General features: G+C 39.3%; 1 pseudogene; it reads right to left on the bottom strand.

The window, feature by feature from the left end:
- Positions 1 to 554: 554 nt before the first annotated feature.
- Positions 555 to 2,850, bottom strand: LOC112916967 (unconventional myosin-XVIIIa pseudogene; annotated as a pseudogene).
- Positions 2,851 to 17,621: the final 14,771 nt, after the last annotated feature.

Below are 17,621 nucleotides of genomic sequence, written 5' to 3'. Positions count from 1 at the left end.
TATTTTGGATAGTGACCCTTTATTGGATATGTCATTTGCAAATATATTCTCCCATTCTGTAGGTTACCTTTTAGTTTTGTTGACTGTTTGCTTTGACAAGCAGAAACTTTTTATTTTGATGTAGTCCCAATAGTTTATTTTTTCCCCCTTGCTTCAAGAAACCTATCTAGAAAAATTTGCTACAGCTGATGTCAGAGAAATTACTGCCTGTGCTTTCTTCTAGGATTTTTATGGCTTCAGGTCTCACATTTAGATCTTTAATCCATTTTGAGTTTACCTGTGTATATGATGTAAGAAAGGGATCTGGTTTCATTCTTTTGCATGTAGCCATCTAGTTCTCACAATACTATTTTTTGGGAAAGCTATCTTTTTCCCATTGCATGGTCTTTCCTCCTTTGTCAAGGATTAGTTGTCCATATAAACATGGCTTTATTTCTGGGATTTCCATTCTATTTCATTGATATATATGCTTATTTTTGTGCCAAAACCATACTGTTTTCATTACTACGTTTTTCATTACTGCGTTTTTGTTTTTTTGTTTTTTTTTTAAGCCCTGAATCGGTATAGGTGGAATAGGTTTAGTCTTAAATAAATCATTGCACGTAACACACTGATGAGACGATGGGGGGTGGGGGCTGGAACTGCTGGATAGTACATATGCACCCCTGTCTGTGTAGGCATGCTCAACCCAAATCCAGAAACACCTGAGAGCCCCACCTCGTGCTGACTTAAGAATCTGGACCCAGCTCCATTTACTGGTCTCTCCAGCTGCACAGAGAAAGGACTGCTCTCTGAGGAGTGAAGATGGAGATGAGATTCCCCTAGTCATTCCCGTAAACCCCAGCTGCCACCACAGCCCCCTCCCACTCTTTCAGGGATGCAGCTGTGATGGAGAGGTTGGCTATTTAAATTAAAAGGAAAAAGACAGCAGGCACTGAGAAGAGAAAGCCCTCAACCCAGGGGGTGGGGGGGTGGTGGTGGTAGAGAATTGCTGTTCCTGCCCCATCCCCTGACTCTTCCCCATGGACCCAGCAACCTAGAGTGTCCCATCAGGCCATCTGTCCATTGTCCCTGAGCAGGGGCCTGAGATGGAGGTCAGCTTGCTGGCTCCATGCAGTGCCAAGCCACCTGCCACTGCCCACAGTGGCCCAAGGTAGAAGCCAAGAGTGTGGCATTCTGGAGGCAGAAGGAGCAAAAAGTTCTCTTTTCGAAAACTCCTCTCCTCCCCCCCTCCCCCACCTCTTCCATGTGGAGACATCAGACACCCACAGCTTGAAAAGCCCCCTGACCCAACGGGGCTGGGTGTTTCCCATGCAGATCAGCAGTCAGGTGGGGGAGACCTGTGCCCCGCCGTTTCCTGGGAGAGGCGCCGTGGCTGCAGTAGCCATTGGGTGCAAGGGGTACAGACCACTCCCCTGGGCTATGCGTTGGTCTCTGTTGGTTTGGCCTCTGTGTCGCTGTCACTCAGATAGTTATGGGAGTATCGCAGCCTGGAGGTGTTGTCCAGAGGGTCGTGCTCATCATCTGACCGGTCAGGGGCAAGGGACTTCCAGTAGCTGGTAGGGCTGGAACTCTTCAAGCTGCCATCATCGGAAGCTGCCTTGGAAGGCCCCTTGTTTTTTGACAACCATGACTTGACTCCGTCGACGCGGTCCTCCAGCTCTGAGTCCACATCCGAGTCCCCCTCGGGTTTATTCTTTCTTTTCTGATACTTTGTCACCATGTCCTGCAAACTGGTGATGAGGTCCTCATTCTCATCGCTCTCCATTTCATCCTCGATGGCAGCCTGCAGGTCCCCAATGCGCTTGAATGCCAGTTTTAGATCGGCCTGTAGGCTCTGGTTAGCAGCCTCCAGGCTTTCCAGATCCATCTCCAGTTCATGCTTCTTGCGGCTTGCCTCAGCCTCCTTCCTGGCAAGCTCGCCCATCTCCTCCTTGGTGTCCCGAAGCTGCCGCTGTAGCCTCTTGTTCTGCTCCTTCTCCCGGTTCTCAGCTGCAGTGCGCTGATCCCGCTCCTCCGTCAGCTTCTCCATGTTTTCCTTGAGCCGGCTGGCCAGGCTCTCCAGCCTCTTCACTTGGGTCCTTTCGAACTCCAGGCGGGTCTCCAGCTCCCGGATCTTAGCTTCCTGCCTGCTCACCAGGGACTTGTCCACCATGGACTGCTCCAGGAACTCCACTTGGCTCTGGAGGGCTTGGAGCTTCTCCTGCAGCTCTTGCTTCTCCTTATTGGCTTCTAGCTGAGCCTGGAGATCATTCATCTGCGCTAAGTCCCGCGAGGCCTGAGCCACAGCTGCCTTGTGCTTCTTCATCAGCTCATTCATGTCCTCCTGATCCTCTTCCAGCCGGCTTTGGATCTCATTCTTCTCACGCTGAAGACGGCTCAGCTGCTCCTCCAGCGCTGTCTTGGCTTTGGCAATGTCATCAATCTGCAGGTGCAGGTCTTCCATCTCCACCTCCATTGCTTTCCGTGCTTTCACGGCTGCTGCACAGGTGAACTCTGACTCCTCCAGCTGGTTCTTCAGCTGGGCGATCTCCCTCTTGCTGGGTGCATTGTTCTTCAGGTGATCCAGCATGATCTGGGCGTCTGCCAGCAGGGCCTTGGTACGCTTCAGGTCTTTCCGGAGCCGCTTCTCAGACTCCAGGTCCCGCTGGCTCACCTGTTCACTCAGCGTGGTGAGTTTGCTTTCCAGTTCCCGCTTCTCTCGCAGCACCTTCTGCTTATCCTCGTACTCCTCCTCAAGCTGCACTTCCATTTGTTTCAACTTCTTCTGACATGACTGCCGAGCCTCCTCCACCTCCTCATCCCGACTTTCCACCTCCTTGGAATGGGTCTGCCTCATCCTCTCCATCTCCATCTTTCATTACTACAGCTTTGTAGTATAACTTGAAGTCTAGAATTGTGATACTTCTAGGGTTTTTTTTTCTTTTTAAATATTGCTTTGGCTATCTGGTGTCTTCTGTGTTCCATACAGATTTTACGACTGTTTGTTCTAGTTCTATGAAAAATGTCACTGGTATTTTGATAGGGATTGTGTTAAATCTATAGATTGTTTCAGATAGTATGAGTATTTTAACAGTATTTGTTCTTCCAATCCATAAGCATAGACTATCCTTCCACTTGTTTATGTCATCTTCAATATCTTTCATCAGTGCTTTGTACTTTTCAGAGTACAGGTCTTTCATCCTTGGTTAAGTTTATTCCTAGGTATTTTATTATTTTTGGTAAATTGTAAATAGAATTGCTTTCTTAATTTCTCTTTCTGTTGCTTCATTTTAGTATATAAAACTGCAACATATTTCTGTATGTTGATTTTTGTATCCTGTAACCCTATCAAATTCATTTATCAGTTCTAGTAGATTTCTGGTGGAGTCTTTAGGATTTACTATACATAGTATCATGTTATCTGTAAATAGCGAAAGTTTTACTTCTTTACCAAAGTGGATACCTTTTATTCCTTCCTCTTGCCTGATTGCTGAGGCTAGGACTTCTGGTACTATATTAAATAATAGCAGTAAGAGTGGACACCCTGACTTAGCAGATAAGGTTCCTGACCTTAGCAGATAATGCTCTCAGTTTTTCACCTTTGAGTATGGTATGAGCTTTTCATATAAGGCCCTTATTATGTGGAAGTATGTTTACTCTAATCCTAGTTTGTTGAGGGTTTTTATCATGAATGGATGTTATACTTTGCCAAATACTTCTTCTGCATCTATTACACTGATCATATGGTTCCTAGACTTTCTCTAATTGTTGTGATCTATCACATTGGTTTAATATTCACAAGTCAATCATTCTTGCATCCCAGGGGTAAATCCCACTTGATCATGGTTAGTGATCTTTTTAACGTATCTTTGAATTTGGTTTGCTAATATTTTATTGAGGATTTTTGCATCTATGTTTCCCAAAGGTATTGGCCTGTAGTTTTGTTTTTTGTTTTTGTTTTTGTTTTGTAGTGACTTTATCTAATTTTGGCATCCGGGTAATGCTACCTTCATAGAATGAATCAGGAAGTTTTCCTTCCTCTTTTTTTTATAGGTTGGGAGGAATGGGTATTAACTCTCCTTTAAATGGTAGAATTCACTTGTGAAGCCATATGGCTCTGAATTTTTGTTTCCTGAAAGTTTTTTTTGTTTTGTTTTTTACTGATTACCAGCAATGAAGTCGAATCAGTCTGTTCAAATTTTCTATTTCTTCCTAGTTCAGTTTGGGAGATTCTATGTTTCCAGGAATTTATATATTTTTTAGGTTACAATTTGTTGGCATATAATTTTTCTTAATTCTTTTTCATATTCTCTTACAATCTTTTGTAGCTCTGATATTAGTTGTTATTTCTCCCCTTTTGTTTCTGATTTTATTTTTATTTTATTTTTTTATTTTATTCTCTCTTTCTGTTCTTTAGTGAGTCTGGATAAAAGTATATTGACTTGTTGATCTTTTCAGAGAACAAGCTCTTGGTTTCATTGATCTATTATTTTTTTAGTTTCTATTTTGTTTATTTCTGCCCTAATCTTTGACTTCCTTCCTTCTACTGGTTTTGGGTTTTATTGTTCTTTTGCTAGTTCCTTAGATTTAAGGTTAGGTTGTTTATTTGAAATTTTTCTTCTTGAGTTAGGCCTCTATTGCTATAAATGTCCCACACAAAATAGCTTTGCTATATCCCAAAGATTTTGGACAGTTGTGGTTTCATTTTCATTTGTCTACCTGTATCTTTTTATTTCATCTTGATTTCTTAGTTGACCCATTCACTGTTTAGTAGCATGTCCTTTAACCTTCATGTGTTTGTGTGCTTTTCAGGTTTTTTCTTTTGGTTGATTTCTAGTTTCATGGCATTCTGGTCAGGAAAAGTGCATGGTATAACCTCAATCTTTTTTTTAATTTTTTGAGATTTGTTTTGTGGTCTATAATATGATCTATGGTAGAGAATTTCCATGTGCACTTGAAAACAATGTGTATTCTGCTATCTTAGGATGGAATGTTCTGAATATATCTGTTGGATTCATCTGTTCCAATGTGTCATTCAAAGCCTCTGTTTCCTTATTGATTTTCTGTTTGGATGATCTATCCACTGATATAAGTGGGATGTTAAAGCCTCCTACTATTATTGTATTACATTAGGTTATTCCCTTTATGTTTGTTATGCTCTATGTATTTGTGTACTACCATGTTGGGTACATAACTATTTATAATTGTTATATCTTCTTTATAGTGTCCTTCCTTGTCCCTTGTTGTAACCTTTGGGTTTTTTAAATTCTTTTTTTATTACAGATTTTATTTATTTATTTGAGAGAGAGCAAGAGCATGCACGCACAACCAGGGGGAGCAGCAGGCAGGAGGAAAAGGAGAAGCAGTCACCCCATTGAACAAGAATACTGATGCAGGGCTTGATCCCAGGACCCTGGAGTCATGACTTGAGCTGAAGGTAGATGTTTAACTGACTGAGCCACCTAGGCACCTTTCTCCATCTTCTCTTTCCGGGATCCCTATTATGCAAATATTGTTATGCTTGATGGTGTCACTGAGTTTTCTAAGTCTATTCTCATTATATATTATTTTCTTCCACCAGCTCAGCTTGATTGCTTTCCATTTATCTATCATCCAGGTCACTGATACATTCCTCTGCTTTCTGTAGCCATCTATTTATTCCATCTATTGTATTTTAAATTTCATTTATTGAGTTTTTCATCTCTGATATGTTATTTTTTATCTCTTAAGGGTCTCACTGAGGTCCTCCCCTCTTTTCTCAAGTTCAGTGAGTATCTTTATGGTCACTACTTTAAATTCTCTATCAGGCATATTACTTATCTCTATTTCATTTAGATCTTTCACAGTATGACTAGGTTCTTCAGTCTGCTGTCTCTTGTTGTGCCCTTGGATGATAGTCTGTTAAGAACACGTTCTCCATTATTCACAGTCTTGTAGGACCCAGGAACATAAGCCTTGCCAGCCAACAAAGCCAGGCAATCTGAAGGTGTCCCCTGATAGCAGCCACAAAAATCAGAGCATTAAGAAAGGTATAACTTTTTTTTTTTTTTTCTGGAGACACCAGCAAACTGAAGCAAGGCAGAGGGAGAATGCAAAGATAGCATTCATCAGCCCCCATCCCTGAAGAGTACCCCAGCAAGATCCCAGATATGTGTTAAATTAGATCCTACTTCTTAGGCCAATGCTTTAAGGTAAGCAGATAAGCCTCATTTACAGGATATCTGGATACTTCTCACCTGCTGCATCCCTGGGACAGATAAGTCCTGTGTGAGCACTTTAGGAATCCTTTCTCACTTTGCTACGGACACAAACCCTGTTGGTTTTCACAGCTAGATGTTTTGGGGGGCTTATCTCTCAGGTACAGGTCTTGAAAGTTGGGATGCTAGATGTGAGGTTCAAATTTCACTCCTCAGAGAGAAACTCTGAATTTAAGTTCCCTCCTGATTCAGGGTCTTTGCAGCAGGGGTGGGGTTTGTGGTAATATTGTGTTTCAGCATCCTAACCTGTTTTGATGTAGGTTACTTTCTTCATTTACTGATGTGTAGGACTCACTCAGACAGTTTTGTGGGGTTTTTTCCAGAGGAAAATGATCCATATGTAGCTGTAGATTTGGTATGTCATGGGAGGAGAAGAGTTTAGGATCTTCCTATGTCACCATCTTGAACTGGAACCCCATGAGTTTCTCTTTTGTAGATTCCACATATAAGTTATTATCATCTAGTATTTGTCTTTCCCTGTCTGACTTTTCTCACTTAATGTCCTCAAGGTTCATATATGTTGTCACATATGGCAAAATGTCCTTGCTCAAAGCTAAATAATATTCCAGTTTGTGTGTGTGTACATAAACATATACACACACACAGAGCACCTTTATCCATTTATCTGTTGATGGGTATTTAGGTTGTTTCCATATCTTGGCTATTGTGAATAATACTGCAATAAACATGAACTGCATATATCTTTTTGATACCAAATTTTCACTTCCTTTGGGTATATACCCAGAAGTGGAAATGCTGAACCAGATAGATCTATTTTTAATTTTTTGAGGAAACTCCATTTTGTTTTCCATAGTAGCTGAAGTAATTTCATTCCCACCACCAGTGCACAATCGTTCCCTTTTCTCCATCTCCTCACCAACATTTATTATATCCTGTCTTCTTGAAAACAGTATAAAGTGTGAGGTGATGATCTCATTGTGGTTTGTATTTGCATTTCCCTGATAATTAGTAATGTTGAGCAACTTTTCGTGGACCTGTTGGCCATCTAGATATCTTCTTTGGGAAAATATGTTTAGTTCCTCTGCTCATTTTTAATTGGATTGCTTGTTTTGTTGTTATGAATTCCTTATGTAGTTTGGATATTAACCCCTTATCTAACATGTGGTTTGCAAATACTTTCTCCCATTTTGTAGGTTGGCTTTTCATTTTGATTGTGTCTTTTGCTGTGCAGAAGATTTTAAGATTCATGTAGTCCTGTTTGTTGATTTTTGCTATTGATCCTATCAAAAAATCATTGCCAAAAACAGTGTTGAAGAGTTCTTCCTTGTTTTCTTCTAAGAAGTTTGTTATTAAGACTAATGTTTGGGATGCCTGGGTGGCTCGGCAGTTGAGCCTCTGCCTTTGGCTCAGGGCATGATCCTTAAATCTGGGATCGAGTTCCCAGATCAGGCTCTTTGCAGGGAGCCTGCTTCTCCCTCTGCCTGTATCTCTAACTCTGTGTGTGTGTGTCTCTCATGAATAAATAAAATCTTTAAAAAAATAGACATGTTTAATTTGAACCATTTCAAGTTAATTTTTGTGAGTGGTGTAAGATAGGTCCAGTTTCATTTTTCTGCATGTATTATCCAGTTTTCCCAGCACCATTTATTGAAGAGACTGTCCTTTCTCTATTGAGTGTTCAATAACCCACTTGGCTCCCTTATCAAATATCATTTGACTGTATATGCAGGGGTTAATTCTAGGCTCACTATTTTGTTCCATGGTCTAATTTTATACTGATACTATTTGATTATGATAGGTTTGTGGTATAGTTCAAAATCAGGAAATGTTCACTCCAGATTTCTTCTTCTCGAGGCTACTTTGGCTATTTAGGGTTTTTTGCAGTTTTATACAAATTTTAGCATTGTTCTATTTCAGTGAAAAATGCCTTTGGAATTTTGATAGGGTTTGAATTGAATCTATAGATAGCTTTGGGTAATATGGACGTTTTAGCAATATTAATTCTTTTGATCCATAAACACAGGATGTGTATTTGTGTCTTTTTCTTTTAGGAAGTCTTGTAATTATACAAATCTTTCATTCCTGGATTAAATTTATTACTAGATATTTTATTGGTTTTTATTCTATTGTTAATGGGACAGTTTTCTTTTTCAAATATTTCATTGTTAGCATATAGAAATGCAATTTATTTCTGTAGGTTGACTTTGTATCTGCAATTTTACTGAATTCATCAATTACTTCCACCTATTTTTTGGTTGAGTTTTTTGGATTTTTCTTCTTTAAAAAAAAAAAAAAAAAAGATTATTCATGAGAGACCGAGAGACAGAGAGAGAGAGAGAGAGAGACATAGGCGATGGGAGAAGCAGTTTCCATTCAGGGAGCCCAATGTGGGACTCAATCCCAGGACCCTGGAATCACAATGTGAGCCAAAGTCAGACGCTCAACCACTGAGCCACCCAGGTGCCCCAAGTCTTTTGGATTTTCTATATATAATTATGTTATCTGAAAATAATGACCATTTTACTTCTTCCTTTCCTTTTTAAAACAAATTTATTTAAGTAATCTCTGCACCCAACATGGAGTTCAAACCCATGACCCTATATGATCAAGTGTTGCATGTTCTTTGAATGAGCCAGCCAGGTACTACTTACCTTCTTTCTAATCTGGAGGACTTTGTTTTTTTTGTTTTTTTTTTTTTAATTTTTATTTATTTATGATAGTCACAGAGAGATAGAGAGAGAGGCAGAGACACAGGCAGAGGGAGAAGCAGGCTCCATGCACCGGGAGCCCGACGTGGGATTCGATCCCGGGTCTCCAGGATCGTGCCCTGGGCCAAAGGCAGGCGCCAAACCGCTGCGCCACCCAGAGATCCCTGGAGGACTTTGTTTTGCCTAATTGCTCCAGCTAGGACTTCAGAATTATATTGAATAAGTGTGGGGAGAGTGGGCATATTTGTATTATTTCTGATCTTAGAGAAGTTCTCAATTTTTCACTGTTGAATATAATGTTAGCTGTGGGCTTTTCATTTATGGCCTTATTATGTTGAGGTATGTTCCTTCTATACTTAACCTATTGAGAGTTTTTATCATGGGGATATTGTATTTTGTCCAGTGCTTTCTCTGCATCTGTTTTCATAACCACATAATTTTCATCTTTCATTATATTAATGTAATGCAGTCTTTTATTGATTTCCATATGTTGACCCATCTTTTCATCTCCAAGATTAATCCCACTTGTTCATGTTTTATTTAAATTTTAGCATAATTGTTATATTAGTTTTAGTGTGCAACAGTTATTTAACAATTCTACACATTTCTCAGTGCTTATGAAAATAAGTATACTCTTAATCTCCTTTATCTATTTTACCTATGCCCCCACCTATCTCCTCTCTAGTAACAACCAGTTTGTTCTCTATATTTAAGAGTCTGGAGCAGGTTTTTGGTTGTTTTGTTTTGTCTTTTTTCTTTGTTCATTTGTTTCTAAAATTCCACATGTGAGTAAAGTCATATGGTGTTTGTCTTTCTCTGATTTATTCCATTTAACATACCCTCTAGGTTCCTCCATTTGTTGCAAATGGCAAGATTTCATTCTTTTTTATGGGTTATTGATATTCCATTACACAAACACACACACACACACACACACACACATACACACACACACACACAAACACACCCCAACCTTCTTTATCCATTCATCTATAGTGAACACGTGGGTTGCTTGCATATCATGGCTATTGTAAATAATGCTGTAATAAACACAGGGGTGCACATATTTTTCAAAATTGTGTTTTTATTTTATTGGTAAATACCCAGTAATGGAGTTACTAGGTCATATGATAATTGTATTTTTAATTTTTTGTGGAACTTCCGTATTCTTTTCCTTCTATTAACTTTGGGCTTAATATGTTCTTTTTCTAGTTGCTTAAGGCTTAAAGTTAGGCTGCTTATTGGAGATCTAATTTCTTTAAATATTCATTGCTTTAAACTTCTCTAAGCACCATTCCATAGAATTTGATATGTTGTGTTTCCGTTTTCATTTGTTTTAAAGTAATGTACTTCTTCTGATTTTTTTTTTTTAATTAAAGGTTTTATTTGACAGAATGAGAAAGTACAAGTAGGGGGAGCAGCTGAGGCAGAGGAAGAAGCAGGTTCCCCACCACGCAGGAAACCCAATGAGGGGCTCTATCCCAGAATCCTGGGATCGTGACCTGAACTGAAGGCAAATGCTTAGCCAACTGAATCACCTAAAATCTTCTCTTTCAATTTTATGTCTTTTGATATAAAAGCTTTATCTTTTGATCTTTATCTCTCTTGATTTTATCTTTGACCCACTTGTTGTTCAGAAGTGTCTTGTTGGGTTTCCATGTTTGATTTTCTAGCTTTGTTCCTGTTTATCTCTCATTCCATACTATTATGGTCCCAAAAGATAGTTGGTATGATTTGCACCTTCTTAAATTTGCTAAGACTTGTTTTGTGTCCTATCATATGATCCCTCCTGGAGAATGTACCATGCATACTTGAGAAGAATGTATATTCTGCTGCTGTTGGATGGAAAGTTCCATATATCTGTTAAGTCAATTTGGTCTAAAGTATGGTCAAATTCCAACATTTCCCTGTTAATTTCTTTTTGTCTGGATGACCTACCAATGGCTGATAGTCCCCATCTATTGAAGTACCCCATTATTATGGTATTATCTATTTCTCCCTTCAGATCTGCTAATATTTGCTTAATACATTTAGGTGCTCAAATGTTGAGTGCATATATACTTATAATTGTTTTATCTTCTTGATGAAGAAGACCCCTTCTTGACCCCTTTATCATTACATAATGATTTTGTCTCATTACCATTTTTTGGCTTACAGTTTAGCTGTCTGAAATAAATATGGCTATCTGCTTTCTTTTGGTTTCCACTTGCCTAGAATATCTTTTTCCATCCCTTCAGTTTGAACCTGTGTCTCTTTAGGATTGAGATGCCCTCCTTTAGGCAGCATATTTTTGAGGCTTGTTTTATCTATCCAAGCATTGTGCCTCTTGATTTGTTTCTTTTTCCTTTTGGTTCTGTTTCTCTGTGAATTGCTGGTTTTCCATAGTGGAAAGAGGAGGCTCGTTTCCTCCTCCTTCTTTTTTTTTTTTTTTTTTTTTTTTTTGTTTGTTTGTTTCATAAATCTACTCTCAACTTTTGCTTTGTGGTTACCACAAGGCTTACATACAACATATCATAGATAAAACAGTTCATTTTATGCTGATAGCAACTTACCTTCATCTGCCTGTAAGGCTCCACACTTTTACTCCTCCCCTTTTATATTTTTGGTGTCACAATGTACTCCTTTTTGTGCTGTGTATTCATTAGCAAATCATATTAGTTTTACTTTATACTTTTTTCCTTTAACTTGTATTCTGTAGTTAGGTGGTTAACACACCATTCTAATGTAGAGTTACAGTTTTTGAATTCTATTTTTCCCCTCTACCAGAATGCTATGTATTTTCATATGTTTTCATGTCCCTGATTAGCATATTTTCATTTCAGCTTAAAGAATTCAGTTCCAGCGTTTATTAAAAGGCAGTTGTAGGGATCCCTGGGTGGCACAGCGGTTTGGCGCCTGCCTTTGGCCCAGGGCGCGATCCTGGAGACCCGGGATCTAATCCCACATCAGGCTCCCGGTGCATGGAGCCTGCTTCTCCCTCTGCCTGTGTCTCTGCCTCTCTCTCTCTTTCTCTATGACTATCATAAATTAAAAAAAAAAAAAAAAAATTTAAAAGGCAGTTGTAGTGGTGGTGAAATCTTTCAACCTTTGGGCGAGAAAGCCTTTATTTCTCCTTTGTATCTGAAGAATAATTTTGCCTGATAAAGTATTCTTGGCTGGCATTTCTTGTCTTTAAACACTTGGAATATGTCCTTCTACTCTGCCCTGGCTTGTAGAGTTTCTGTTAAGAAATATGCTGATAGCCTATGTGGTTGCTTTGTAGGTTACTTTTTTTCCCTGGCTGCCTTTAATATTCTTTATCATTGATTTTTGAGTTTCACTATCTGTCTTGGGGAAGATCTTTTTGCACTGAAATGATAGGGTGGTGGTGGCTTTGCATACGTGTATGTCCAAGCCCTTTCCTGGGTTTGGAAAATTCTCAGCTGTTTTTTCCTTAAATAATCTCTGCCTTCTTTTCCCTCTCTTCTCCTTCTGGTACACCAGTTTTTCTGACATTTGCCCTCCTGATTGAATCCAATAGCTCTTGTAGCATTTCTTCACTCCTTTTAGATCCTAGTTCTCTCTCCTCTTGAATTATTTCTATGTTCCTGTTCAAGTCATTTACTCTTTCTTCCATCTGGTCTGCCTCATCTGGTCTGATGCTCCCTTAGTGCACTCTTCCATTCATTCATTAAATTCTTGAGCTCTAGAATTTATTGGTTTTTTTAAAAAATAATTTTCATCTCTTTGGTAAAGAACTCGTTCTGTTCATTGATTTGATTACTGAGTTCATGGAGGTTTTTTGTAGCTTGTTGAATTTCCTCATAAAAACTATTGTGAATTCTTTATCAATTAGGTTATACTATTCTGTTCCTTTGTATTTGCTGGTGGAGAAATATCATTTTCTTATTGTGATACTGTATTTCCTTGATAGTGTTTGTAGGTATGCATTTCTGCCTTCACTTTTGAAGTAGCAAGCGCCTTAACTAATTATTATCTCCTCTTTGATTCTTACATTTCAACAGGCTGGCTATTAGAAAACTTTCTTCTTCCAGACTGTGGAAGCTCAATTTTGTGGTTTCTCCCTTGCCCACTGAGCTTGGCGTAGTATCTGGGCATCCTTTGGATCTGCTGGAGCTGGCTCTTGTGATGCACTTGGGAGTGCACACAAGGCGCCAACAGCAGAGTTGGGTGAGGTATGGGTTTGGTAGAGTACTGAAGGTGCCTACAGCCTGGGTGGAAGAGGACCCTGGAGAGGGGTATTCCCAGAGGTTTGTGGGGAGACTTCCTGCTGAAGTCCTGACAAACATACCAGATAATGTTAATGCCCTTTGATATCCTTATCTGGCTCCTTCCCTTTCTCCCTCCTCTCAAGTCATAGAGGGCCTTCCTCAGAAACCTGGGTGCCTTCTGGGAGAGACACAGGATTGTATTGCAGAACTGTGGTAGCTAGGCATTCTCACTCACTATTTTTACTTTCTATCTCCTCAAAGTCCAGTCCACTGCAGTGTCACCCTGCAGTGGTGGGGCTGCCCTGGCTGAGTTCCTCCCTCTCCTCTGCATCTAAACCTGTCTCTACCCATCCCTGCTCCATTCAGATGGCAGGCTGGCCTTCCACAAATTCTGTTTGTATCTCCCAGTGATACACCCAGGCTCTTTATCCCCCATCACAGAGGATGGAACAGGTTCACCAAATTTCTTGGATCTGTAGCCCATACTAAGGGTCTATATATTTTTGGGCGCACAGATGCATTGGTGTGTCCCTTGGGGTAACCTGCAGAGGCACTTTTGCCCAGTTATGGATTATCTAGCTGTCATAAAAGGGGAGAGGAAAGAGGAATGACTTACATTACCATGATTCTGATATCACCGTGAGACTGTAGTCTCTGAGATAAGACAAAGGCTAAGTTGAAATGGCAAGAGAAAAAAAATTCTTTTAAAAAGTTATTATTCATATTAGTAAAGGAAAAACACAATTCCTATCTGTTGAATTTTTTTCAGCATAAAGGATTAACAAGAGAAATAAAAGCTAATTTAAAGTAAAAGCTAATAATAGCACAAACTCAAAGCCTAGAGTTCTAGATTTCGCTTTGCCACTTACTAGCAGTATGTGTTACTTAAAACCTACCTAATTTGTTGGAAATTTCTTCTTTAGCATCATTTGGCATTATATCAAACACATTTCTTAGAAACTGTTGCAAAAATGTTGATGCCTTCCTAATTGGCACAGAAATGCAATACAGGGTTCAGAAGGTTAATTTCACAGGTTTTATAAAAACCCGTGATAATTAAAAGGTTTTGATTAAATCCATTTACCAATTCCAAGAGAACCTAGAATGGAAATATGAACAAGCTCATAAAAACCATCAAAGGATTGCTAGAATACGTTTGACACTTCCAGGCAGTCCAAGATTCTTAGAAGGAAAATATTCTGATTTGGAATTTTAAGCTCAGCCTCAAGACTTTTTCTTGTAAATAATGACTCTTAGGTTTTTTTAGCTGCCCAAAGTGTATCAAAAGCACCTTTATGTTTTGGCTTACTACCACGTGCTTTGATACACCTGTCATGCCACCTCTCGCTCCCCAGCCTGAAGGTAAGCCCAAATACCTGTTTTGGAACTTCACTTTTTTGGGGGGGGGACTTTATAGGCAGTTTACACAGAGCCTTGGCATGAACTGTAGAGCCAGTAAGTGTGAATTCAAATTCCAGCTTCACCATCACTTACTATATACTTTTGGGCAAATCACTAAGCTTCTCAAAGCTTGTTTTCTCTACTGTAAGATAGAAATATATACCCAATCTCACAAGAGTGCTTTTAAGAATAGTAGTGCATGAGACGCCAGAGTGGCTCAGCGATTGAGCATCTGCCTTCGGCTCAGGGTGTGATCCTGGTCCCGGGATAGAGTTCCACATCGGGCTCCCCACAGGGAGCCTGCTTCTCCCTCTGCCTGTCTCTTTCAATCTGTCTCTCATGAATAAATAAAATCTTTACACGCACTACATGCACTATTACTTGTTTTTTTTTTTTAAGAATTCACTTGGTAAACATGCTGTACATGCTCATATTAGCAGCTAGCTACACTTATTGGCTCAAAAGCAGGTGTCTTTATTAAAAAAGATTCCATGATCTTTCATGCCCCTGCCTGAGGGACTTACCTTTTTTTTTTTTTTTAAATGTTTGATTTTATTTTATTCATGACAGAGAGAGGCAGAGACCTAAGGCAGAGAGAGAAGCAGGGAGCCTGACGTATGAGACTCAATCCCGGGACCCCAGGATCACGCCCTGAGCCAAAGGCAGACACACTTAACCGCTGAGCCACCCAAGTATCCTGGGACTCACTCTTCTATACAGTGCCCAGCACGGCTCCCTCTCAGTACACGAGCTCCATTCCTCATTAGTTCAGTTTTCACTGTCTGCCATAATTACAGCACCACCAGATTACCAATTCATCACACTCAATATTGTAAATTAAGTCACCAACATTACTCACAAAAAATAAAATCTACTCAAATTTAAAAATTGAAAGGATAGGGAAGCCTAGGTGACTCAGTAGTTGAGCCTCTGACTTCAGCTCAGGTTGTGATCCTGGGGTTCCTGGGATGGAGTCCTGCACCCAGCTCCCTGCAGGGAGCCTGCTTCTCCCTCTATGTCTCTGCCTGTGTCTGTCATGAATAAAATAAAATCTTAAAAAAATGGAAAGGACATGCATTTAGCATACAATTTAACATCAACTCATTCTATATTATCTATGTATGTTTTTACTGGGGCGGGGGGGGGTGGTTTGGGGGAAAAAAAACATCATCAACCATAAATTTATCTGCTCACATATACCTTACCAAATTATGATTTGTAGGACCGTTCCCCCAAAATACAAATACTCTTGATATCTAATGCGAAAGGTTTTCTCTACAGAGGGAATGTTAGGCTAATAAATATCCCATGTTGTTTCAAGTTTTCTGGGAATAATGTCAGTAACGAAGTAAATTGTATGCTTTCCTACCTTTTGTGGATAAGACCATTTTACTCCCCCTCAAATTTGCCATGATTGTGATGGATTAGGTAAAAAAATTAGGATAACACCCAGAATTTGAAATTGGATTACCCTCTCATTCTGCCATACATGCGTAACATTTACAATTAGGTGGCTGAAAAGACTCGGCAACATTTAAAAGTTATCAAAGTGGTAACTAAGAACCCTTAAATCTGACCAACTGGATTATCTCACTGAAGATTAATATTTACAGAAGAGTCAGTATGAAGCCTATACAGAGGGCAACAGAAATTCAGTGTAGCTTTGGCATCCAAAGATGTGGCTGTCCTGACCAGGAGACTCAGATGTCCTCATGACCATTTGGTCTCCTAGGAGATTGGTGTGCACTAGACCATTACAGCTTAATGATATTTGCTAGTGTACTGACCCAACTCCACCCATTTTGCTTCGTACTTCAACCAAACTTCTGATTCATTTTATTCCTAGAACTGTTCTACTGGGAGAATGTACTCCTTAAACTCAAGTATCCAGGTCTTCCTCCCAGTCATTTACTCACTGTAATCTGGCACCATGGTTTTACCTCAAAATATTAAGAAAATTTTAAAGTACCCTCCATGATGTCACTCATTTAGGATCCATTAGTTTGAAGGGAAGAAGTATAATCAAAGATGGCATACTGTAAAACAAGATACTTTAGCTTATTTTACCCACGCAAGTCTTCTTGTGCATGTTGAAATGAAGTTAGATTCTAGGCTAAGAAATTTTCAGTTAGCCTAGATTATACACCTAGTATCCACAGAAAAAAATCGCCTATCAATTTGTCTGAAAACTTCCAAAGCAGCCACAAGAGGCTTTAGAAAGTTGTACAGCATGTTAACCATCTTATTCTGCTTCACTTCAAATCCCACATGGAAGTAGGTGCTCTAAAATACTCTATTGTAGATTATGAGCTATATATACCTTTATGAGCTACAACTAGCCTTCATTAATTGTGAGTGTTATGTTCTATGAAAAGTCTTGCTAACAATGTATTAGCAAATATTGAATCATTGTTCCTAGGAGGAATAGGTACCTATAAGTCAGCTACATTTTCATCCATATATCCTTGCTTTATTTGTTCCTGTTTAAACATACATTAACCTTGAACTCATAGTCAATAGCTTGTAGCTTAGGCCTAAATGAAGCTTATCTACCTTCCTGAATTTAGGGATACCAGACTACAAGCACCTAAGCACTATGCTTCGTCACCCACAAGCACAAAAATGTCAAGAATATGGCAGAAGACAGACTTCAAAAAGGATACCTGTTTGTGGTATGAAAGTTGAAAAAATGGTTAGCTTATTCGACTTCAACTGGGAATTTCAGAGAACTCAAATTTTAAGCGCCATGTCGGCAAAATGACTGTCAAAGTACATGAATAGATTTTTGGGTTAGAAGTAACTTTTTTAAGTAGATGAATTTACAAATAGATAATCAGATACTGACCAACTATGTATTTTTTCCCCCTAATTCCTACAAGCAGATCACAAGGTCTACTTTACACTTCTGTTGGTTCCTCTAAACAGTCATGAAAGTTTGCTACATCTAATAAAGACCTTTCAAGAACAGATGGGGGTAATAAATCTTCACACAAGAAATCCCAACTATGCAGTGTATACAGAAAACTGCAAATCCTGTTACTTTAGATTTTGGAATTTTATAGATACAAGTTCTAAGGTGTCTCAAACATCTCTAACATCTC

This window comes from Vulpes vulpes, chromosome 13, assembly GCF_048418805.1.
Source record: "Vulpes vulpes isolate BD-2025 chromosome 13, VulVul3, whole genome shotgun sequence".
Lineage (NCBI taxonomy): Eukaryota > Metazoa > Chordata > Mammalia > Carnivora > Canidae > Vulpes > Vulpes vulpes.
Note: the sequence above shows the minus strand (reverse complement) of the source record. Positions and strands in the feature narration are given on the sequence as shown.